The sequence below is a fragment of the Rhodnius prolixus genome, unplaced genomic scaffold, assembly GCF_049639745.1.
Source record: "Rhodnius prolixus isolate KJV_2025 unplaced genomic scaffold, Rpr scaffold_1, whole genome shotgun sequence".
Taxonomy (NCBI): Eukaryota; Metazoa; Arthropoda; class Insecta; order Hemiptera; family Reduviidae; genus Rhodnius; species Rhodnius prolixus.
This window is the reverse complement of record NW_027411581.1, coordinates 57176799-57202482: the sequence shown is the minus strand read 5'-3', so window position 1 is coordinate 57202482 and position 25684 is coordinate 57176799. Positions and strand designations below refer to the sequence as shown.

Sequence of the window (25684 nt, the reverse complement as noted above, 5' to 3'; positions counted from 1 at the left end):
AATCAGGGAGCCAAAGTAAATGAAGAGAATTTTATCCGACACAGCAATCTGGATGCGGCTAGCACCAAGCAGAAACCTCTAGAAGAAGCTAAGACATTTGCAATCCACATTGTTCGACCGCTGTTTTGTATAGTTGATTTTCTCGTGAAAAATAATTATGTCCTGTGGATGAAGAGTATTGTAGGCTGTGACCTCTAAGTTTCCATTTTGACATCTCTTTTAATAACAATAAAAATTTCATTTGTCGTACGTAGAAAGTCTAAATTTCCAATGGTGGTTATTGAATTCTTTTCAGAATATCCCTTGAGTGCCGTTGCTGGGAACTATTCTCTTCGCACGGAATCTTTTTTATTTCTGAGATTTCCCGGGTGCCTTTATTCGAAGAAAGGTCTCTTCTAGCATCTTTAGAAGGGGAGAGAGAGCAAGTTTTGGTCTGAGATGATCACAGAGCCTTGAACTATGTTAACTATATTCACAAAAAGATACCAACATTTAAAGACAATAGTCTGGCGCTGGAAGCGTTACATTACATTAGGCATTTTTTCTAGTTTCTGATTCTCCAGATAAAGACATCTGGAACTTGATGTTACCATAACTATAGTTTGGTCAACAGCTCTTCGGCCTAACGTTCTGGCGCTACATCAGCAAGGCTTGGCGGTCATTAGGTAGATGGTAGGCGGGTTAACGCAAAAAAAAATACACTCATTCTATGGGCAGCAGGTCCTGTCCAGCCTGCACGTATTGCGTCAGTGCGGAGGGTTAGTTTCGCTCAAGGTTCGATTCTCGAGAAAGGAAACCTCGCCGAAATCTTACAAGACAAATAATTAAACTGACATAACGGATGTTCCATGTAGAGGTTCTCGAACGGCCGATTGTTGAGGTACTATTTAAATTGATCATAACTATGCAAGCATATCTATAATTTTCTATCAAAGCTTTTAAAAGATATCATGCAACAGTGAAATTATTTGCATAACATTAATGGCAATTTCAAATTACTTATTTTGGCAGGAGATGTAAGGCACATTAAAACGAGCTACAAAATCTATCCTTAAAAATAATATTAAAAAAAAGACTGCGATAATTTGAATAAACGTCTTAACACTAAACCTACCACGTCCGGTCAATTGACCATGTTTTAAATTTGATTTAAATTTTCTAATTACAGCGTCATCATACCGCCATTAAACTTCACGACTTTTCCTAAAATGTGTATACAATTGTTTTTTTTAATATTCACTTCTTTTCCTAATTGATTTTTGAGAAAAATTTGTAGTCCCTCTTAACTACCACGACCGGTCATTTGACCGGCTGAATATTTTCATTTTATTTACTTATGATTTAATATTTTATTTTATTTATTTATTTATTTTTGTAACAGAATTCTCTCAAAAACTCAATTTGATAATGCATTTATCGGATTATTGTTTGCATGTGGTGCATATGAGGCGAAAAATGTACGATTTTGCCCTTTTCACTGGAACAAAAATAGGGACGAGCATTCTTCTCAAACACTGTGAGCAGAAATGTATAGACGGAAATTTTCGAGGCTTATTCGAGTGGAACAAAGAAATAATCGTTTACAAACCGATAAATTTGCTTTGATTTCTAAATTTTGGAACAAATTCGTAGAGAACAGTCAAAACTGTTCTAACCAAGAGCATGTATCTCTTCCAAGGACGTTTGTTCCCAACAAAGTCAAGATGCAGATTTACTCGGTACATGCCAAATAAACCGGATAAATTTGGTATTAAATCTTGGCTAGCGTTCGATGCAATAAAAGGCTTTCCATTTTTGGAAAAACGTGAAAAAAGAGAAACCTTCAGTTCCGCTTGGGGAGTTGGACGCTCTGAAATTAGATGAAATGTATACAGCTCGTGGAAGAAATATAACCGTAGAAAATTTCGGAGATGGCCTCAACAAATAGTTTTCAATATCCTAGACAGCCCCGGGATAAATGCATGGATTTTGTATCAAAAACTACCGGAAGTGAAATTTCAAGGCAAAATTTGTGTTACCATTGCAAAAGCATGACAAATACTAGTACAAGAACAAATGGTCGGAAAATAGCCAAATAAGATACTGCAAAGGCAATAAGACTAAAAAATGCTGTCTAAAATGTAAAAAGTAAGTATACGGGAAATTTGCAATTGAGAAGCCTGTAATTATAAAAAATGATGCAAAAAAGAGTAAAATCTACGAGATTTATTTTTAAACAAAAGAAACAATGCTTTTTCATTGTTAAATAATTATTATCTTCATTCTAAAATAAGAAATTTAAATGATTTTAAAGTGCGGTCATTTGACTGGTCATGGTAGGAATAGTTATGCATAAATGTCGGTAGGTTTAGTGTTAATGTAACCTTTAATATGGAATGAACTGCATTTACTCGGATCAAATCTAAACATTCAATCTAATAAGCACGAAGCATGTGCGAGAATAAGAACAAACTGCAATCAAATTAACATCCTTATTAAATTAATGAGTAGAAAATAAATTAATCTTATGCAGAGACGGCAATTCTTCTCTAGGGTGATTTTTCAACGAGAAGATCCTTTGTGTAAACTGGAGTGTTTAAAATTAGGTCAAAAGATTTGAACGCCTCTAATAGGCTGACTAGTTTTTTAAACATGTAAACCCCATGTATTGTATTCAATCCATGCTAAGGGTCCTACGTCCGCGTGTGAAGAGTGAAACTAGGCAAGCCTTGAGGCGCACAGGATAAGAAGGAGTCTGTGTGCGCTCGTGTTGGTGAACAGTGAGTAAAGGCGAGTTAGTGAGCTAGAGTGAGATAGTTGTGACTGAGATTGGTGCCTTGTGTTTAGTATATTAGAAAAAACCGGTAGCGCTGAACAGTAGCCAGCCTCCGGCAGTCTTTTCCTCCTCCTCCTCCTTCCTCAAGGCTGCTGCGGCGGTAGGTAATAAAGCTGATTGTAACAAGAAGCAAGCTTCCTCCCTCAGATACTGTTGGAGCCCTCTCGTGGCCAACATTTCAAAAGCAAAATTAAAAAAAAAAACGTGCTATTAAATCCGCTCTTGATTCTTTTTATTTCATTCGATCTTACTTTATAACAGTTTTAATTTACGCCTAATATATTTCTGTTTTATTGGCTAGACTTTATATTGATCTTTCTTCTACTTAGTAAAGTGCAATTAATAAGTTCAGACATTCAGCTTGAAATGTTTAATAGCAAAAAATATACATTCCACTCAGCGTTAAAGTCACCTGATACCTAATCTGCCAGGTGTTCCATCTGGAACGACACCCTTTAAGGAATCAATCCAGCAATTGTTTCAATTCTAATTAACACATTAGTGAATGATATGAACCCAGCTTCAAATCGATAATACCAATTTACAAATCGATAATCTATTGACGTCCGTGACTAGGGCGAAAAATGATTGAAAACTCCGACTTGTGCTGAAGGCGAATGTTAGCTAATTTTGTTACACCATAATATTCCTCCTGCTTTCTCTTGAGAGCTACAATAACCAAGCAAAATAGCTAAGTTTTAATAAAAGTTACCTTAGCTATTTTATCTTGGAAGAATTTTGTTTGAAAATCTAAAATTTGTATTCAAAATTTAAATACAAAGATTACGCCACAAGTAACATATTTTAGCTAAAACAAAATTAATTACAATAATAATGTCAGTTTGGAGATATTAAAAAATATAAATAATAAAATATAGAAATTAATAAAGGAATTATTAAAGAAAAAGTAGAGATTGTAATTCCTTACAGTTATTTATTATTGCTTGCGTACCAATACTCAGTCAATAGAGTGTATCCTGTGAATGAGGCATAAATTATCGTATGTAGATGGAACCTGGATCCCTGGAGATGGAGGAGGATAGGAGAAGAAGGATAGAAGTGAAAGAGAGACAGAGAGAGATAGAAGGGTGGTGGATGGTAGTTTAGTCTTTGGCACGTTGTGAGGTCTTCACACAGTCTTCTTGCTGTTCGGGTCATCTTTTAGAGCTTCTTCCGCTTACAAACACATGCATACCATCTCCGGCTAGGAGAACACATTACCAGCTATGTAATGTACCAGCTATGTATGGCTAGCTGGATATCCTTGTGTATGTATGCACATCTTTGTGTCAGCGTGTATATGGAGCCAATCTAAATAATTAATAGTTCTGTAACGTTAGGTATTTTGTCCTCGATAAATCGGGACAACACTCATTATACAGCTAACTCCATTTATCAACATTTGTCAAGAGATATTGTCGTAAGTGTTAATGTATAATAAAGTAGGTATGTTTGTATGTATTTGTGGACATTGTGTTCATATATATGTATGTATGTCATTTATGTAAGTAAATGCATAATTTGTCTATTATGTATTAGTTATTAAGGACTCTACATCAATAATCAGCGAGATTGAAAAAAAAAAAATCAACACAAATATCAGTGAACCTTCTTTGACAATGCTCAGGGTTCTTATTTATATATTTGTCCCAAATAACGAAATTTGGATACGTCATATAATAAAAAAGACACCTCGACAAAGGCTAAAATTATTTAAAATTTATATTATCTTAAAACCACTTTCTTATAACTCAGTAAACCTGAAAACTCATTTTTCTAGTGAAATCTCCAGATCGTATCCACTAAGAGAAGGTATTTCGCGTATTAAAAAAAAAAAGCTTTCATTTTTCGTCTTTGTTTTTTAGCAATTCATTAATTATTACATATCAGGTAAATGTCTTAAAATTGCTTCACGCCTCTAAAATTACTACTAATGACTGATTTTTTGTTTCAAAAACCTGCCTCTACATAACCTTTCTTTTAGTGAATAGCTGTTTCAAAATTCAAGGAGGTGTACAACAAAATAAATTAATAAATAAAATAAACACCGAATACGAAAGATCTGACAATAGCCTCAGGGAATCTAATAAAGTAAGGAAAGGAAAGGGAACAAATCGAAATAAAAATAAGAGCATTAAAATTAGCTAAGCTGATCAAAGTTTGTGGTTTATTGTGTTGTGCATTTGCTAAAGCACAGTGTGTAACTACAGCAAATGTGCGCAAGGTGAAATTATTGTGTTGTAGTTTAGTTCTTCAAGAGACTGACTTAAAATAAAAAAGAAAAGATGAAGCAGTTATGATATCTGACGGGATTAGAATGGAAGAACGAGCGAAAGATATTAATAAAAGGCTAGATAAGTAGTTGATAGAGGATGGACTCTATGGTTTTGTTGGATCACATCTTAAGAAGATCGCTGAGCCCTGCAGGCGTGTAAAAAAAAATCTTTTTCAGTTTTCGTATCTCATACTAATCTTACTGCCTCCTTCTTCGTGCCCTCCTGGCCCTTTTTACAGCTCCGAAGAATTGCTTTTCTCTTGACCGTTCATTCTTCCTTCTCATCATCTGCTTCTTTAGCGTTGGATATCTCTTCATAAACTGTTTTTATTTTAAAAAAAAAGAACAAACTATATGTACATACGTTTGAAGCAAAGCAATACTACAGTCTCTGCTACGAAGCCAACAACCATTTCATTCATTGTTGGTCTTGTGGTAGAGTGTGGTGCGAGGAAGAAGTATATATACATATACATGGAGCAGTTGATAGTAGATAGCCGGAGCGCTCATTCAGTTCCCACGACCTTACCACTTCTCTCACACACTCTGGCAAACAGCGCTGGATCTCTTGAACAGTTCGCTCTGACTGTTCTGCCCGGCCATAGAAAGGCGTGGGCAGAACTTCATAAGAGAGTGATCCGGTGGTTCCGTAAGAACGGCTGGCTGGCTGGCTTATAATAGTCTGGAAAAAACAACCCTACGACCTTCCAGTTTCTATCTCTTTCCTATTGCTAAACTGCTTTTTTTTTTAAAAAAAAAAAAGATTAGCGTCATCAAGTAATTCATGCTTCAGCCATTGTTCATGAAAGTAGATTAAAGAGAAACCTGATTGGATAGATTAATTAACTTTTTCTTGATGTTCCTCAAGAGTTACAGGAAGTATTATGATTGTGATCAATTTTCCGTATCAGTTATATCCGTTTTAAGGTTTCTTGAGTTTAAAAAACAATTAAAATAAGAGAATTTTACTGAGACAACATTCTCTCTGCAAGTCAGATGATTTACTGCAATTTTTCGTTGAAAATTGAGATTTACTTCCGTGGAGGTTGTTGTTTAGGCTTTAACCTTAAGTACGATTTTCATTTTTAGTTAAATGTTCAAGGCGTTAAGATTCACTGAGATAGATAGATAGATTAAACTAGGGTTGCCTCAAGGTCTACGCCACTGCGACCCCTTTGGATCTATTGTGGCTCCCCTCGCTCTAAAGCTCACCCTCCAGACCTGTCCTTTTAATCAGACTCTTAATGCTGGAGAGCGGCTCTTGGGTAAAGCTCACAGGGCATTGGTTTTCCCTCTTCGAGAAGTAACATCCTTTAAGACTATAACTTACTTATTTGTTTGATAATCCAGAATCCAATAACTCAAGATAATGAATGATTGGTGCAGGGCCACTTGCTTTTGGCAATATCATTTCTTATCAATATTTTTTATTAATATTTTTTTTTTTTTGGTTGTGTTATTGACCGTTATAAGTTGATTTTATTTTTTCGACTGTTTTAAAAATGCTTTTTTACTGATATTAAGGCGTAGTTATTACCTTCATGAGGGTCTATTCAAAGAAATTGTCCAAAATTATTAAGCTAGATAAACTTGCAATAAAGAAATAATCAAAAGGCTTTATGTAAGTAAAGTAATTGCCTATTTTTTTTCAGGCGGGCTTTAAGTCCAACTACTACCAATTAGGTGTCGTGGACGGAGGCGACTAGCAAACATACTTTACTGTAAATTTCTTTTATTACCCATTAAATAAAATCCAAGGCCTAGACCAGGGGAATCGAACCCACTAAACCAACAATTCATCTTAGCTTCGCAGGTCTCGCCTCTAACTCGCTCGGCTACCGTGGCGCCTGACTTTATACGTACTTAAATACATAAAGAATTTTTTGGTTTTTAAATTAAAATATAAAATAATTTTTTTTTTCTACGAAAAATAGGTTTGAAAAACTAAAGGAATATTAACAAATTAAGCTATAGAACAAACTCTCTCTTGTTTTATTTTTTATATGTTTCACGAGATTTGTTTAATTAATTTATAATAATTAGGAGAAACTTGTTTCCGGTCACTGAAAAACGGAAACACAAATTTTCAAAAAAAAAAAAAATACAATGTCCTTGAAAACATATGTTAACAGAGTGAGTTAGTTTGTGAGAGAGAAGAGCTAGAAGTAAGCACGACTGATTCATGCTGACCGTTTTTGTTTTTTGTTTTCCTTTTATCTTCAGAAGGATACAAACTGATTCTCACTAACATGGTCACTAACACTTACATATACTAACACACCCACACGCAGGCTAACTCACGAACACATCAACACTCCAATAAGAACATATAGTATATTGGGCCAAGTTATCTCGCAGGCCTAAGGCATTCTCTCACTATTAACCTCTTCAGCTCACATACACACAAACCAAGGTAATTGAAGTTTGTTCTTCCCCTTGATGTCACTACCATCCCCCCCCAACCACTTCTAGTCGAAAAAAATGAAATAATAAAATAAATAATATCTCGAAGTAGATATCTTTCCGAACGTGTAATCACCAAGATAAATCATATTCACCAATCAGATTGTATCGTATTTCATTGTTATTAATGTCAATTTGTTTCCTACAAATATTATTTATGATTGGTTAATACCTGCATTTTGTATTGTTTTAAAAATCAATCAATATTCTAATTTTCATTATCTCTTATTATTTATTATTATTATTACATTTTGTTTACCACCTTAATACGTTCTATTTAATATGTCAAATTTTCGAAATTAATTTTGGACGGAAATGCAATTTGAATCCCCCAGTAAATACTTGAAAAAAAAGAAGACAGGAAATAGTGCGTGACATTAAACAAAATACGTCACCCGGAAGTGAACTCATTTTAAAACTAAATTAAGTGCTTGTATGATAATAATAATAATAATAATAGGGAAGATGTGCTCCAGTGTCCCTCGGCTCCATACTGCTTCCCGATGGAAGCTGTAAAAAAGGTAACGAGGGAGGAGGAGGTGCCATCCGAGTTCGAGGGGATTTTAAGTGACGAGACGGCGCTAATGGCCAAGTTGTCGATGCGCCGGAAAAAAATAACAATAATAATAATTGTTCAAATGTTTGATTTGCAGTCTATACCGGCAGGTCTTGACAAGACGGTTGACTAGGATTACGTAAGCGAATATAGGAAATCAAAAGATATTGTTATAAAACAATAAAGGTGAAATGTTTTGTAAGTATGTGCGATGAATTTAACTTAATAATTGCTAGTATATCCACTTCGTGAAAATGGTTTGAAGACCTGCAGTCCACACCCAAAAACGAACCTATCCATTCTTCTGTGGAACCGCTTGCCGTGGAGCAGGAGGAGGCTGTGAGCTTTGTTTGTTACTTTGTCTGGAAGAGGTTGAAGTATAATTTCTGCCCAGGGATTTTTGGGGTTGGCCAACTAAGAGCTAAGATAGATACTTCTGGAGCTGACGCTCCTATATTCTCTACCAGGGAGCTGATGTCGATTACATTTTGTGATGCTCCAAAATTCTAGAGAATTAGTAGTTTATTTCTTTTGATTGTGAACAGAAAGTATTCCAAATTATAAATTTCCTACTTAGTGCTGCAGATTCCGAAGCTTCATTTATTTTCTCGCAAACGTATCGTTTTGTCGTTCGCTTTTCCTCTCCTTTAGTAGCGCTGACCCGTTCCCTTTTCTTTGCCGGTCAAAAATCAACATCAAAAAAGTGATACGATGGTACCTAATGCTAGTAAAATTTGTCAATAAGTCTTGGTCAGTATCTAGCATGCGTAAGTCGACATTGTGCACTTCAGATTTCTGTAATTGGTACCCTCCATTTAGAGGCAGTACTTAAAGTACTGGTTACTGACTTTAAGACTAAGATATTAATGAATGGAGTAAAAAAGGAATATTCTTTATGAATAAAATAAATACTAGCAAGGAGTTCCTAGATCTGTTTATCTTATCTTAGACCATTAAATAACTCAATTACTGTTTAACAATAATAGTAATAATAATAAATCTATTCAAGCAGAAAATATAATATCCTTAAAAAAAAAAGAAAGAAGATATTTGACTTTGATAAGAAGGTCTAGGAGGTTATAAAGGAGTTTGAGTGGACTACAGGGGGACGTTAGATGAGTGGATGTTATTTTGTTGCTCTCTCACTAGAGGGCGGGTATAATGTGAGCCGCACTAGCGCCCCACGGTTGGAGTGTGCGCCGTTAACAAACCTCTTGGACCGATCTGGTCTCCTGATACCAGGGTGTTCCGAAAGGGTCATACCTCTTCAAGTTCGGGGTCATATTGCCCACAGGGTGCTTTTTTTTTCTTCTTCTTCTTCTTAGCACACTACCCACTCTTTTTCATCTTTCTCCTTCATCCATGTACCGCTCTCGTGATGACTTCTCTCGCTGTCTCTTCTGATGGTGATGATGTGGATGTTAGGAGTTTAGTTTGCAAATTTTAAAGAAGAAAAGGAACTACTTCTTCTTTTTTTTGTATGAAATAAAAAAGTATTGATTTTGTTTTTAATTCATAATTTTGAACAACAATCACTTCCGTGATTCAATTCATGATTTATGATTCAATCCGTTGTTGTTGTTTTTCTTTTTTCAGTCTCTTCTAATAATTTTCTTGAGATAAAATGAAAACCACTCCGGATAAACTTTTAGACAGAGAACCCCGGGATGTGTGGGACGATTACCCCGCATGCCCAACCAAACATGAATTTAATCAGAAACAATGGCGCCACAAAGGTAGCCGAGCGGTTAGAGGCGTGACCTGCGAAGCTAATATGTATTGTGGTACTGAGTTCGATCCCCGGTCTTAGGCTTTGGATTTTATTTAATGGTTGATTAAAAGAAAGTTACAGTAAAGTATTTTTGCTAGTCGCCTCTGTCCACGATACCTAATTGGTAGTTGGACGATAAGCCCCGCCTGAAAAAATAGGCGATTACTTTACCACTTTACTTTAGTCAGAAACAATACTCAGGAACAAAGAACCCTCAACCCCCGTAGGGGGAAGTGGATTAGCCACTTCTTCAGGGTACTTGGCGTTCCTGCGGGTATCCCAGCCTAACAACATGAATATGAGCAATATATAGTATACTGTTACACCCCCAGTACATTTACACAGTACATGTAGGGCACATAGTCATCTGTACAAGGAGGGGGGGGCTTCTTAGCTCGGAATCGTTGTGCAGATTGTGTCAAGGATGAGGAGGAAACGGCCTCTCAATGGCTGTTCGACAGCGTTGCAATCGAGTGATTGAGCTATGAAACCTTTGGCTCTTTGTGTCCAAAAGCGATAGGAGCGCAAAAAGAACTATTAGGGAAAGTCTTCAACCTTCTTAGTATGGGACGTTTCGTCTACTAGATCCAGAAGGGGAGGGCACAATAAGCCTCTTTTGGCTGCGGTGCCGTGGGGCATAGGTCTCACCCCCGATAATCTAATCTAAGAACCCTCATTAAGAAAATGATCACAGCAGAGTTGTTGCAGCAGGTGCAAGAAAAGTTCCATTAAGTGCAGTTAAAGATAGGAACTATTTATGCTGGCTTACTGGTTGCTGTTTTTCTTTTTGAAAATTATAAATGGATGAGGCGATTTCATCATTACCTGGAGAACATGATACATGACTCTATTAGGGAACAGTTAAAACAAAGTGATAGTGTAAAATAGGCTGTTAAAGTTAGTTTGAAAGTAACGATCTATTTTGTGCAGCTGCGGGTTCTTCTCCTTCTTCCTCAATTCTGAGACAGAACGAAAGACGTGGACAAAGTGATCTTCGGCAGCATACTTTCTTCAAACAATCTTCCCCAAATCATCACCCATAGCCACACTACGCTAGAGATTCCTAACTGTTATCATTATTATTTCCGGTTTCATATATTTTACCCACATCATTTAATCCGGCAGCTCTCCCCCACCCCCTAACCCGCTCTAAACTCCTCCTCATGTAGAAAATTACACACAGTTTGCTCTTTACACAGCCGCACACAATTGCGCACACTAATCGTGCTAACGATCAAAAAGAACTAATTCTCAAATTATATCATTCCGTATTTGGTTTTACAACGAATTATCCCCCTTTATCTTCTAAACTGTGAGAACTATGGGAAACTATTTTAGTGCATCATCGTTTTCTGCCATCATCACAAACTATCTATTCTCACTCCCCCCACTCCTCTGCTGTTATTACTGAACATCATTTTTTTTTTATTGCTTCCAGTTTCTTGTTTTTCTGGGGCATCATCTAATTTGAAATTTTCTGGGAAATGTTAAAAGATATTTTCACTTCCTGCAATGGCCAAGGAAAATTTCGGAAATAATGCTGGTTATTCTACCTGTACATTCCCTAACTTCTGGTTAGAGTACGTATTTCGAAATTGAGTTTAAAAAAAAATGATATGTATTAATGACCCCTAAATGCCTAAGTGATTACTTCCTTGACGTCAATGGAAGAGATCCTTCTCCATTTCCGGTCAATCTCTCCTTTCCAACTTAACACACTTCTAGGGCTCAATAGTTCACTTCTTAATCTGTACCTCCACCTAAGATACCTTAACTTCAGACATGGTTTAGCACCCTCGCCAAAATAAGCCCAAAATCCATCTTCATTTTAGTTAGTTTTCTATACAAGAGAAAATGTTCAGCATTCGTAGCCCTACTGACAGTACGATCCCAATAAGTCATACATTTTGATCAATATATTAGGAATATTGTGGATATCAGACACATAACGAGGATTTTGCTGAAAAAAAAGTATCTAAAATATGTACGTAACTTGATTATTCTCATTCTATTTTATTTATTTTACCTTCAACTTCTTAGTCAGAGAATAAGAACGGTGTTGGTGTTGTTGGATACAACGCAAAAAACTAACTTTTTTTAAAGTTTTTTACTCTCTCGGCGTTTCTAAAATCATCGCATCGATAGAGGATTTACTAACTACAAAAGGAAAATAGTTACGTGAACTGCTTATCTTATTGTATCTTAGTTAGATATGACCTGAGTTTTAAATATCCCAAGCATTTTTTTTTAGAAATATGTGTCTCCCGAACAAGATAAAACCAAGCGTGGCTAAAGATTAAGAACATTCCAAACATTACGAAACTCTTAACTTAATCGTACTTACAAAAAGAATAGAAATATTTCCTTATCTTTTTCAGTTACCTAAAGTTTTTCTTCAATACAACTCCATCCTTTTTCATCCTCCCAGCTTCTGGATGGTCCGGATCCACCGAAACCACCTGCAGTTAACTGCTGATTCATAGCCTAATACGTCCAGGTATACAGGAAAGTTTTGCATCTTATTTTAATTTGTATCAGTTTTCTCAAGAAATAAAATATTTACCTAATAATGCCAAAATATTCTCATCAATTCTGTTTAATATTTCAAATAATATAATATTACCCTCACGTAACAATTGTGCAACTAGGTAACACGATATAACCTTTCTCTTTGGCTCTGCTGAGTACGACAAATCCTAGAAAGCCGTCACCTAGAATGAAGCACACCAAAAGTCTTCGTATCCGATCCGAGCGTAATGTCAGAACTGAGAGAAACTATGAAGGAAGTCAGACAGGTACTAGATTATTCCGGTGACTGTCCTCCTTGTAGAGTTCGATAGATTCAGTAAAGCTATGCAAAGTGGCTAAGGGTATATTCCAACCGGTACTTCTGTGTACACTCTTTCGGAAGAAATGGGAAACGAATTTTTCAAATCCTCTTTTATTGTTTCCATTGTGAGATTTACCCTATTTGACATTGTTTGGGTCTCTGTGGCCAAAAGAGCAATGAAGACTAATGGGAAAGATCCTGAACCTTGAAGAAGAGATCTATTGCGTCCGTCTCCGTCTTCTAAACCTCCCTTAGTCGAGTCAGAAGCTTCTTTTTTTAACAAATCATGTCTTTGCTGAGATCTATTTTATTTGATGCAATGTTAGGACTAATTTATTTAAAATAATAATAATAATCTAATAACCATTATTATGTTATTTTGGTATGGTAAATACCTTGACTAAAACTCTACATTATGATAGTCAATTACAACACTTTTAAGAGAATTACTGAAGTATAGACGAGAGTAACCCCCGGCTGTGGAGGCTAAAGGCAAGCCTTAACCACCCCTAATGACTTTCAGAGGTGTTACAAAGTGTTATTCTCTAGGCCACGCCTACTTTTCTTCCTTTTTTTTTTGTGTGTGTGTCCGACTTCAACAAAGTGTTGGTTAGGACATTAACTCTACTAATTCTTCCACTTCTTCTTCTAGAAACTGTTCATCAGTATGTTCCAGTAGGAGAAGAGTGCCGGGGTACTAGGTGTTAGTTTACAAATCTCTCTACCAGATAGAGATATTATTTCCTCAGCCAGGCTGACATACGCACGCGCACAATAATAAGTTTTGCTCTTGCAAGTCTAGCTAAAAAACAAAAGTGTTACTATAGTTTTTCTTTTTTTTTTTTGTAAGTTAGGTAGAGGAAGAAGTGGTAGTTGTAGGAGCATGCTGGACCCGTTGCTGTTCATCTGCTAGTGTTAGTGTTCATCATCATGATGTCCCTCCTCCCTTCAGCATCATACAACCTTTATTAAATGGTACTCAAAGGAAGACTGAGAGAGAGAAGATGTTTTCCACATGTACGATCCATCTCCGTGTACCATAACATTAACTGACACATTACAAAGAAGATATCGGCACTCCTGAAGTACACTGTTGATGGTGTGTTGGTACAGATAGACATACACACATTAGGCTGGTAATATACACTGATTCTTACCATCCGTCTAATAACACATGGCCCTCCTATTCTAACACTTCTTATCACGCGCTAACTAATTTGTCACTCATAAGTTTATTTGATATAATGGTCTCTTTTAAGGGTCAAAGATATCCCAACTCTCTCTTACCGGGATTAACCTAATTAAATTTTAATGAAACATTGAATTTGTCCTAAAAGGGAAATTAGACTTTATGCACGTTCATGGTAAAAGGATGCTGTTGAAAGTAGTGCCACAATTTTCCAAAAAACTGAAACACTTTTTGGCGGGTGGCTTGAAAAATTTCAGAAAGCTCGAAGAAGCTTTCTTGTTCGCTGAATCTTCCAGTGAACTAACATTCTTTCAACCCACGATTTGAGCTAAACATTTGATCCAGGATTCCACAAAAGCCAAAGAGGAAGGTTATTTCGTGTTTGTTGTTGTTTTTTTTGCCTTTTATTTTTGGCATTGGCTTTCGCCATACAGCCAGCATCGTCTAGGTGCTTATCACTAGAATATCACTCACTCTCCATTCTTACTTATAAATACATTCGCTTCTCACATTCATCCCTCTACTATATACAACTATTTACATACAAACTTACAACTAATGGATGGAGCAGCACTCCTTATAGCTTAACCGAAATTAAAATCACGTAAACCTTCTCTAATCATTTTCCTCCATTCATTCTAATCGGCTATAACTTTTAAATGCATTCATATTTCATTGCTAGCTCTGCTATAGACTTAAGCACATATATGTATGTGGAGAATATTATGTCTTCGTAGCGAAATGGTGCATCTAAATACCTGTATATGTCGTCAAACATTCGTTTCCTGGACAAATCATTATTATATGTTTGAAATCCTCCTCCTCATTGCAATCTACGCAAAGAGGAGAGGACCTTTTGTTGATTCTGTGTAGGTACGATCCGCACACCGCGTGGTTCGCTCTCAGCCTGCTTATTGTCGTAACAACCCATGTTGTTTGATGGTGCTAATCTTTATTATTTGGGAAATTTATTATAAATATAAAAAGTATGTCTGAACCAAGTGCTTTGACACTTAAATTTAAGATATTTCAAAAAGTGGAGTTAATCGATTTGCGCAGTAAACGGCTCAATTAAGTATTAGATTCGGACTAAAAAAGAATGTAAAGGTACATAAGAAATTAAGTAAGAGAAAGTTGTATAAGTGAATATATCATCCAAATATGTCGCGATATTAATACTTTATCTTCCAACAGTAAGTGAACAAAAAGCGGAAGTCAATTTTATTAGTTTTTATTTTAAAATGAGCGCCCAGAAACCAGGAAATCATTTGCAGACTAATTTTCTAGAATAAAATCAATGGACTATTGCATAACTTTCAATCTACATACGTAATAATGTCTACAGGGAATATTCTATTAGTAGTTTATGTACTGTGCATAATGCTCTGTATAGTATGCTAATTATATATTCCATCAGATGACATATTGTTCACCTATTATTATATATTGGTTAAAGAAGTTTGCAGAATAAATAGCCAAGTGTATGTAGTTATTCTTGTATATGGCTAAGCTAAGTCTGGTTTCTTTTTTCGTACGGCTCCAATATTTATGTATAACTAAATATCTACAGTGTACACAAAAGTACCAGTATAATGGTGTGCAGGGTTATTTTAGGTTAGGTTCGGCGTTCCCAATATGTTTCGTGCTAGCGAATGCACTTGTACGATTAGACAAGGTTTTTAATATGTTTAACGTAACCATTTTTCCTTCCTAGACACCTTTAGTCAAATGAGATTCTGAAAGATCTTTTTTTTTTCATTTTTTTTTTTTTTTTGTAGAACATGCTCACACTCTGTATCTATTTATGTATGGAAGAACGTAGGATTACGTTGCAAATCTTTCTTAGATGGTGCTTATTTTTACCACACCTACAATTACAAATAGTTACTTAGTATTATTTGCGCTTATTGAACTGCATGAGAATTATTACGTAAAAAGGGTTTGTATGTGTGCACATTCTTTTGATTATTATTTTTTTTTAATAATTTAGTCAACATTTCATTTTAACTTGTGTGAATCACTGAAAAGTTAGCATTAATTTTTTGAGAAAAGATGAACTCAAAAGCTGATTGAGTAGAGTTAATTGAGAAGAACTGTTATTCTGTTGGTTCCAGACAGGAGCAAAGTGGCCTGTCTTTGGAGCTGGAACTTGGGCGTAAGGTTCTACTGTGACACTTGTGGCAAAAGGAGGTCGTTTTGATCCGCTAAAGTCATTGGTATAATCCCAATCCAATCATAGGCAAATCATTGCTACATGGTAAAGAAGTGGCATGATCTTTGCCGTACAGTGTTTAGCTTTGGGTAAGCCTAGTGTGGTCCAAATTTAGTGAAAGACTGTAGGAGTCTGAAGTCTCAAAAGCTTCGACTTCTTGGTGCCTGGCGAGATAGGAAGCTATGAGACTGCGGTCGAGTTGTGTGTGGGGTGGAATCCATGATTGTATTCCATAGTCCTCACCACGAAATCATTATATTATCGATAGATTTAGGGCTTAAGGATTGAGGGTTCAGGGATGCTTTGTACTTGTTAAGGGATCGGGCAGGTTGTACTAAAGGTTCTGTTCTCCTTAAGTAACGTAACTGTTATAATAATTGGAATTAAATAAATAAGTTCCTAATTTTAAACATATCAGTTGAGCGGAACGGTCACTTTATTGATTTGGTGTTTTTTATTTATTTATTTTATTCATTAATTTATTATTTATATATTTATTTTTTAAGCATAAATTTAAGTATCTAGAAAATGTTATTAGGTCCTTAATGTTTTAAGAAAATCTGTGTTATTATTTGTCCCTGATATTTTCTTCTTCTTCTGCAGAGATTTATAGGAACAAATCAGCTTTTATAAAAATAAAAAGCCTGGAACAAAATGTATATCCTAAAGTGGCTTCACTACACTTCATTACAACTTCATTAGGTGCTCAACACACCGGCACGGACACAGCAAGAAGAATGTGCACCAGAAAGACATTTCCAGACTACAAAACGACTAAAGAGAGAAGAATGAAGAACAATCTACTAGCTAGGTGTTGTTGATAGTTGTTAGGTGTCTTCCAAGTATTTTTTTTTGTTTTGTTTACCCCCCTCAGTTCTTCTTTAGTTACTTGCAAGAGACTATGGCTACAAGTTGTCACACTCTTAGTGGAGTATATCCGGGAGCTAGGATGAATTGGATATAAGAAAGATGCCGACAACTTCCTTAGGAAGGTTGTACAAAAGATCGCACTGTGTGGAAGAAGGAGCATCAGAAAAAAAAAGAAGTCTATCTGGACCTCCACCAAAAAGACCGTAATGTCCGCAAGCATTAGCCACTGGAGCGAGCCGAGTCTCAATACCATAATCGCGGCGGACAATGCTCCTATCAAAGGTAATGGTCTTATGTCTTAAGCTGTGATTATCGCTATCTACTGGTGTTGTTCATCACATAGAAGATCAGGTAAAAGTAGTTGTTGCCTCTGGTTGTAGTTATCTTTCGTTCCCCCCTCTCTCCCTTCTACTTTCTTAGTGGCCCTGTGGGATTGTAGACTGTACGCCACTCTCATATCTAGTCTGATGTACTTACAAATCTCTTCATTAGCAGCAATTCCTTCTCAGAATCTTTCTGACCATTTCTTCCTCTCGTTCCACTAATCTTCAGCCTTCACAGTTGTTCTATTCTTCTAATTTCTGTTGTTCTTTACCATTCTCTCATCTGTGATGGCTTGCTGTGTCATTACTTCACATAAACAAGTGTTCCATGACTTCTTACTTAACTTTACCTGTCTCTTTTTATTGTTCTTCCCGCTCTCAATATTAATTTACCATGAACTTTTTCTTTTTTTGAAAAAAAAAAAAATCTGTTATAATTAATTCTTCACTTTACACTACTTTGCAACCTTTTTGTACATATAGTTATCACAGATGTACCAATTTTTTTAACAAATCCTACAAATATGGTCAGCCTTCCGTCTGCCAAGTGACGCAGCTTGAGGAATGCTCTTCACCTGGGCATTTTAATAACTCGATTATAATGAAGTTCGAAGGAAAACTCAGTTTTTTCAATCAATATCTTCATTTTGTTCCTTCTTCATTTTTTGTTTTTTTTAATGACGTTTCGACACCTTTCATACAGATACAGAATCTGATTCTTTGTTTATAATTAACTTTACATTTATTAATATTATTTGCAACTGATGCTTTCTAATTGAATAGAGCCCTTACCCTAATGGAATATAAAAATAGATGGAGGGGGGATGTACAGCAATAGGTGGGAAACTGGTCATGGATCCATATGGTCGGCCGTTTGGTCTAGGGGTATGATTCCTGCTTCGGGTGCAGGAGGTCCCGGGTTCAAATCCCGGAGCGGCCCGTAATTATACTAACCTGAGTAAAATCCCTTTTTTTTTTTTTGCGAGTAATCGATTTATAAAATTTTTGTAGTTATCACCTTCAAATTGAGTTTCAGAATTATGCAGATAGATTTAACGTACGATTAAGTAGAGTTATTCTTTAGAAGGACTTTCCTTGATACTTTTTTGTAGGGTTTGAAGGGATAATTAGGGCTAGTTATTGCTGCCATTGAGGCACTTTAAAGCCGTGTACCTGAAGAAAGAATGTTAAGATTAACCTGACAACTACAACAAGAAATTCCAACAAGTAAAATAAATAAAAGATTGAATTGTAGCTTTCTTATAGAATAGGCAGTGGCTACAAATCAGAGCAAGTACTGCCAACTGTTGTAAGGAAAAACGAAATATCCCCCAGTCAGCGTAATAACCTCTAAAAGGCGTTTGAAACAATCTACTCATTATCGCCCTCACATTGACAGCATTAAAAGAGAGTTGATTTGTTTATTTCTACATTTTTTTTTCTTTTTTTTAACTCAAGTTTTTACATTGTAACAGATTGTGGGAACTATAAATCTCCCGGCTACAGCACACTGTCTCTTAACTAAATGTATGTAAACTTCTTCGGGGAGAAGTTAAACAATTCACCTGGGATAGTTGCTTTGGGTTCGCTTGCACTATTTCTTGAACTAATTGGTGAACACTCGTTGGTCATGGATCTCTCTAATGTCTGTCAGGTCACTGCAGACTATTGAATAAATCTTGGTACTTGTTGCTGACTTAGTTTTTTGCGCTTATTTCACGTGTTTCTTTGGCGGCAAAGTGCTTTTTCTTATGTCTAATAGATTTTAGTTTTTTTTTTTTTGTTTTGTCTATTATGTCCTCATCTGTGGCCACACGAGTATAAATGTGGGTACCTATTAAAGCTCTATGACTATCCAAAATATTCTTTAAAATCTCAACACATTGCTTTTATTAGTTTGTTTTTTTTTTTTTTTAAATATAAATTCCCTCAAAATATATTGAGATTGGTACATAAGTTTGAACTGCCCTCTAGATATAAAAATGAAGGCCGAATGTCCACGATCTACATCAAAAAGTCTAAGTAATGCCATAGTTTTCTACCTATCATAGTTCCTTCGTCAATTGTCAGCATATCTGTTCGTTCTTGATGCATTATTGTCAATTACACAGTATTATTATTATTTTTTGTTTTTTTAATGATTTAAGGCGCGTCAACATCTATGGTTATTGGCGCCCGTAGCTTTTACCAGTACACTGCTGGCCTCCGTTACAGTGTTCTATCATTACAGACAACTCTATCCGTCACAGGACAGTGAGCAGCAAGAAGCTCCTAAGGAAGAGAAAATCTAAGGGTCAGCAGCTGGATTTGAACCCGGGACCTCCGCGTGGGAATCCAACCCGCTATCCACACAGCTAATTCCCTTCCTCATTATTATTATTATTATTAGTTTTATTACACATTATTGCCGTTCATGTTTAAACGTTACAGTCAGTTATAGAATTGTTATTCTACGTATAATAACAACTTTGTATTGTTTGAGTATGCTAGAGAATGACTTCAACATCTCCTTAAAAGAAAACTCCTTCACTTTGAAGGCTATTTGATTTCATAACGTTAGTTTTGATTCGCCATTTGTAAAGCCAGTCCTGTAAGTGGTTGGTGTGTGTTTGTAGAGCTCGTGTAGCGGAACATCCTCAACATCCAAATACTATTCTTTCCACCTTTGCTGACGATACAGCAGTGCCCTTAAAAGAGCTCCTGGCGCGAATGAGCTCAGCAGTGCCCTTAAAAGAGCTCCGGGCGTGAATGGGCTCAGCAGTGCCCTTAAAAGAGCTCCGGGCGCGAATGAGCTCAGCAGTGCCCTTAACTTACAAATAATAATCACAATAATAATTAGTTTTTTTATCAATATACGCATTGTGATGTCTGTCTGAATATAAGTGTGTAGTTTCCTCAATCCAACACATAAACAGAAATATACGATTTAATGTTTGGTTTGGGAAAGCTCCTCTTACGAGTTTTCCGTTAATAACTGGATGTCGAATATTTGACCATCGCAAAACTTGCTTTTATCTATTGTAGAAGAAAGTGAAAAACTGTCACCTATATCCGGCTCTTTTAAACGAAAACTTTACACATCAAACAAAGGAACAGTTAAAACATTCGCTCTACAAAAACAAAAGAAAAAAAGAAAAAAGAAAAAAAAAGCGATACTCGTCTCATCCAAATGAATACACCTCCTTTGACCAATAAGATGCCGGCGGGCGATGACACGCCCACTGCTCACACCTCTTGGTCAATTAGCCGAAGAGCCGCGCTAATAACAGAGCGGCTAAAAAACGGCCGAACTTACAGCACAGGACTAGAAGGGGGCACCGCGCTAATCATATCGGGGCACGTTCATCGGGGCCAGAGCTCGCGTACCCTCTGTGGTCCGGGGCCACAAACATCTCTGAAGGAGAATCTCCGCCGGAATGAGAAGTTCGGTCGCTTTGCCGGGCTTGTGTATATGTATATGTACTATCTTGCCGGCACGGGCAACACTTTTAAAAAGCTTTTGGATCAAGAGTAGAAACGGGCATACCGCACGGACCCCATAATGCTTTATATATATATATATATATATACATGTAATAAACTCCATTAAGCATCTATTAAAGAGATATATTGTTTCTATGGGACGGTAATTGTAAATGCTGCTCCCTGATCTCTTTAGAAAAGAGAAATATTATAACACCATGTCTTAATTGCTCACAAAGAAATTTTTAGCAATGAATCAATGAAATCTGTGGTATAGTAAATCTGAATTCATCGTTCAGACGACTTATCTCCCTTGTAAAATGCAAATTCTAACCTAGGAAACCATAACATCACCAGCAAATGACGTAATTAATTAGGAAATTGATTAGAGGCGACTTTGGAAGTGAAGTGTTGTAAGTGATATGCTTGTCCCTCCTGGAGTCTAACATGTCGATCCAATATCGCCTCGCTGCAGTTCATCCAAAATAAATTCCTCAGGCTTGTGACAACTTACCCCCGCTACACGCGTATTATAGACTTACACTCTAACACCAACATGGACTATGTAGAACACTACGAGGGTCATTTGAAAAGTCCGTGCAAAGACAGAGAGATAGCACCACTGGCGCGTATCGAGGTTATGTTTAGTTAGTAGCATCTCTTGGAAGAACACACACCAAGTTTCAGCCAGATCGGTCAATTTCTTTGTGTTTGGCATTCGTTTGAATCGAGGAAGTCGAGTGATTTTCAAAAAATGGACGAAAAAGAATTTCGTGTGTTGATTAAACACTACTTTATGAAAGGCAAAACGCCTCAGGAGACTAAAGAGAAGCTTGATAAACATTATGGTGACTCTGCACCTTCGATTAGAACAGTTTATAAGTGGTTTCAAAATTTTCGGAGTGGCCATATGGGCACAAGTGACGCTGAACGTTCTGGACGCCCTGTTGAGGTTACTACTCCAGAAATCATTGATAAAGTCCATGATATGGTGATGGATGACAGAAGAGTGAAGGTGCGTGAGATTGCTAGTGCTGTGGGCATCTCGAATGAACGGGTACATAATATTTTGCATCAACATTTGGACATAACAAAGCTATCCGCAAGATGGGTGCCGCGATTGCTCACGCTTGACCAAAAACGAAATCGTGTGAAGTGTTGCAAGGACGGTTTGCAGCTGTTCCAGAAGAATCCGCAGGACTTTAAGCGTCGTTTCGTCACTGTGGATGAAACATGGATACATCACTACACTCCTGAGACCAAAGAACAATCTAAACAATGGGTTACCAAGGGGGAATCTGCGCCAAAAAAAGGCGAAGACCGTTCCTTCGGCCGGATAGATTATGACGACTGTCTTTTGGGATTCGCAAGGAATAATCCTCATCGACTATCTGGAAAAGGGTAAAACTATTACAGGTGCATATTATTCATCGTTATTGGACCGTTTGAAAACCGAGCTGCAAGAAAAACGCCCACGATTGACCAACAAAAAAAGTCCTTTTCCATCACGACAACGCATCAGCTCACACCTCAGCAGTTGTGGTCGCAAAATTAATGGAAATAGGGTTCCAACTCGTTTCACATCTCCCCTATTCTCCAGACTTGGCTCCCTCGGACTACTATTTGTTGCCCAATATGAAGAAATGGCTGGCGGGAAAAAGATTTTATTCAAACGAGGAGGTGATTGCAGAAACGAATGGCTATTTTTCAGACTTGGACAAATCCTATTATTCGGAAGGGATCAACAAACTAGAGCACCGTTGGACGAAGTGTATAAGCCTAAAAGGAGACTATGTTGAAAAATAAAAAAGGTTTACCCCAAAAAATTAAGTAGTTTTTATTTTTGCATGGACTTTTCAAACGACCCTCGTACATCAATTACCTCGCTACTGGTTTCTTCAGTAAGTGCGTATTAAGTCACAACCACCTATGCAGACTTATAGGGGACTATAATTTGGACACGGTACACAGGCACAGGAGAGTTAAGGACTCCCTGAAGTAAAACTTTTCTTGGAGGCTGAGGGTTTTTCATCGTTTTTTTCCCCTCATTATTTACTTTTATTTTTTATTTTATTTTGTAACAATTTATGTAATTAGCTGGAGGTTATAGTATTTATACTGGAACTTCTAATGTACGTATATACCTTAATATGTTAAAGTTTATTCTATTCTATGTTGTAAGTGAAAGGTCCCCAGTTCGAATCCCGCGTGTGACTACTTTTTATTTGTTAGAAAAAAATGGTAATTTTTAAAATGGTAATCGTAAAGTAATCGCTTCGCCCCTGGCCAAGATGCCTAATTACTAGTAGCCATCTATGATAAGATAAAATAAATTAGTTGATAAATTAATGGAAACAAAGATATAAGAAATTTGATAAAAATAATCAAAAGAAAGCCACAAAAAAATTGAATACATTTATGAATGAACGTTTCCCTCACATATTTTTGTTAATATAATTTCTTATTTATTATACTTGTTTTAGCTAGCGAATATAAGGCCGCCCTAAGTGGTATTTCTCATATTAACCAATCAATACTCGCTTTAAAAAAAAAAAGAAAAGAAAAATTAATAACCAATCATAATATAAAGTAGAAGGTGTGGTAAGAAATCTGTTCTTAACTTTGCGGGGGGTCAAAAATAAATGTTGAGAGGCGTCACATGCCGTTCCGTCTTCATATATTTAAACACGTTGTACATTATATACCACCTTGGTGTTCCTCTATCCAGTCTGCACATGCGCACTGACAATTAAATAAACAACGTAAGACGTTTATACACGTGCTCATGGCAAAAATTAAAAGACATTTTTTATTTCCATCTTCTTCTAGCCAGTTCTCATTGCCTTCACACCATCTTTCTCTTAAACACGGTTAAAGAATGCGCTAAGCTATGAATAGCTTGTTGATTTATGGTATCTACTGTGGGCACATTCATTCTGAGTTTCTAACTTCGTCTGAACGATGTGCTCCTAGGCGATGGAGAAAACTTTGTCCACTATTAATATCAGAGACTGACTACATCTTATCGAAAACATCGTCTTTGCATACTAATGACACGTACAGCTAGAATTCAATCCAGATGCAGTGTGTACCACTTAGATGTTCGTCAATTAAAGATAACGCTAACAATTATCAGATCTGGGTTGTTGGAAGAAAATTACAGTTATAAAGGAGAATTTTGACTATATTTTAAAGAAAATTTGGGAATTTTATCTTTTATAGAAAAAGAGGAAAAAATTGTCAAAGTTGGGTGTTTTTCAATGTTACGCTTTTTCGTGCAGTTTTTGACGATCAACCCTTATACAACTGTCCTACCGGACAGTTTTAATGTTAATAATTTTTCTCTTAAGAAAATGGACTAATGTCAACGATAATTTGTTTTCAGGAAATCAAAAAGGAATGTATTCTTGTATACAATGAGTTTTGGATTCTGGTGAACCATCTTCATCGTTTACAACAAGACGCTGAGCTGAAGAAGCTCCTGGAAATCTTAGGGCAGGCAGCTAAAATTGAACCCAGGATCGCCACGCAAGAGTCCAGTGTATGATCCACCAGAACCCTTTGGCAGGGGGGGGGGTTAGCACTTCCGCCGATTGGGGAGAACATTCTTGAAGAAGAAAAGGAAGTCAGCAGAGCTAAGCAATACATCTAAATACACTAAATAGGCATAGTTAATGCGGTTAAAGAGTAATTTCCGTCTTTAAAGCCCAAAACAAGACCAGTATTGAATACCACAAAAAGACTCACCCTCATCTGAATTTAGAAGTGCAAATAAATGCTACGAATTTAGGAAAAAGTTAAGTATAGGCTGTAAGAGAACAACTTCCGTATTTAGAGTTCCAAAAAAAGTCTGGTGCTGTATAGTACAAAGAGAGTCACCCTTATTTGAGGAAGGAAGCGCAAATGCACGATAAAAAAGTGGAAATTCAGGACCATTTAGAGGGACAAAAAAGTAATTTCCGTCTTTAAAGTCTCAAAACAAGACCAATGTTAGATAAAAACAAAGAGAGTTGCCCTGAATTGAAGGTACTAGTGCAAATAAACGATGAAAAATTGAAAAACCTGGAAATGACGGGCCTAATTAGTATTGAATATCTGCCTGATCAATTATAACCGGTAGATATAATAATACTTCCCTCAAAATGAACGAAAACAGTGTGCAAAAACTGAATGGGTTTCCCGAGATTGAACAGGGCGCCAGTTCGCTTGAAATATCTGAATTATATTGCACACTTTTTAGAAATGAATAACCTTTAAAGATATAATAAAAGAAATAAAGTTTGAAATATAACAAATAGGCTCTCTTACATTTAGTGTTATTTGTTGTAAAAATATCTAAGCCATTAGTAAAAGGTGTACTCTTCTATTTGGTAAAAGATAAACACACTAAACTCAGTGAAACATGACGACAAATTGGAAGATGGCAGAGGGGGTTACGTTTAAAAATTTCTCACGTCATAGATTTGTCATATGGACACCATCTACTAAAACTAATAACACATTACTAAATGTTCTTCACTATCAAGCTAGCACTGGCCGTTCCATTTGAATAATGTCACTGGTGGGTGGTTACATTTATCGCGTTTTAATGTCTCTTTGGAACGTCTCTTTAAATGGCCTGCTCTATATTTTTGCCTAGGTAACCTGAAGTGTCTTATTAGATTACTGTTCTTTACTTTTACTGTTAAGTATTGCCAATAGTTCATACCTTGCAGCAGGCATCCCTAAACTGGCCATAACAGAATTGTATCATAGCTTCTAATTCCTTTTCTAGCCTGTCCGCCTGTTCCTCGGAGAGAAACCTCTTTCAAAACGCTAACAGTCTTTTCTTTACCTACTTTAAGTTCCTTCAAATCTTACAAAGTTTACATAAAGACCATTTCTTTTTTCATCTCGGCCTTTTTGCCTTCATTTTTCT

General features: G+C 36.4%; 1 protein-coding gene and 1 non-coding gene across 2 annotated transcripts in view; both read left to right on the top strand.

Moving 5' to 3' along the window:
• LOC141445989 (uncharacterized) overlaps positions 1 to 25684 on the top strand; it is a 403642-nt gene that overhangs the window by 86277 nt on the left and 291681 nt on the right. The window lies entirely within an intron of this gene.
• Positions 18173 to 18244, top strand: TRNAP-CGG (transfer RNA proline (anticodon CGG)). The gene has a single exon. It is a non-coding gene; the product is annotated as a tRNA-Pro (tRNA).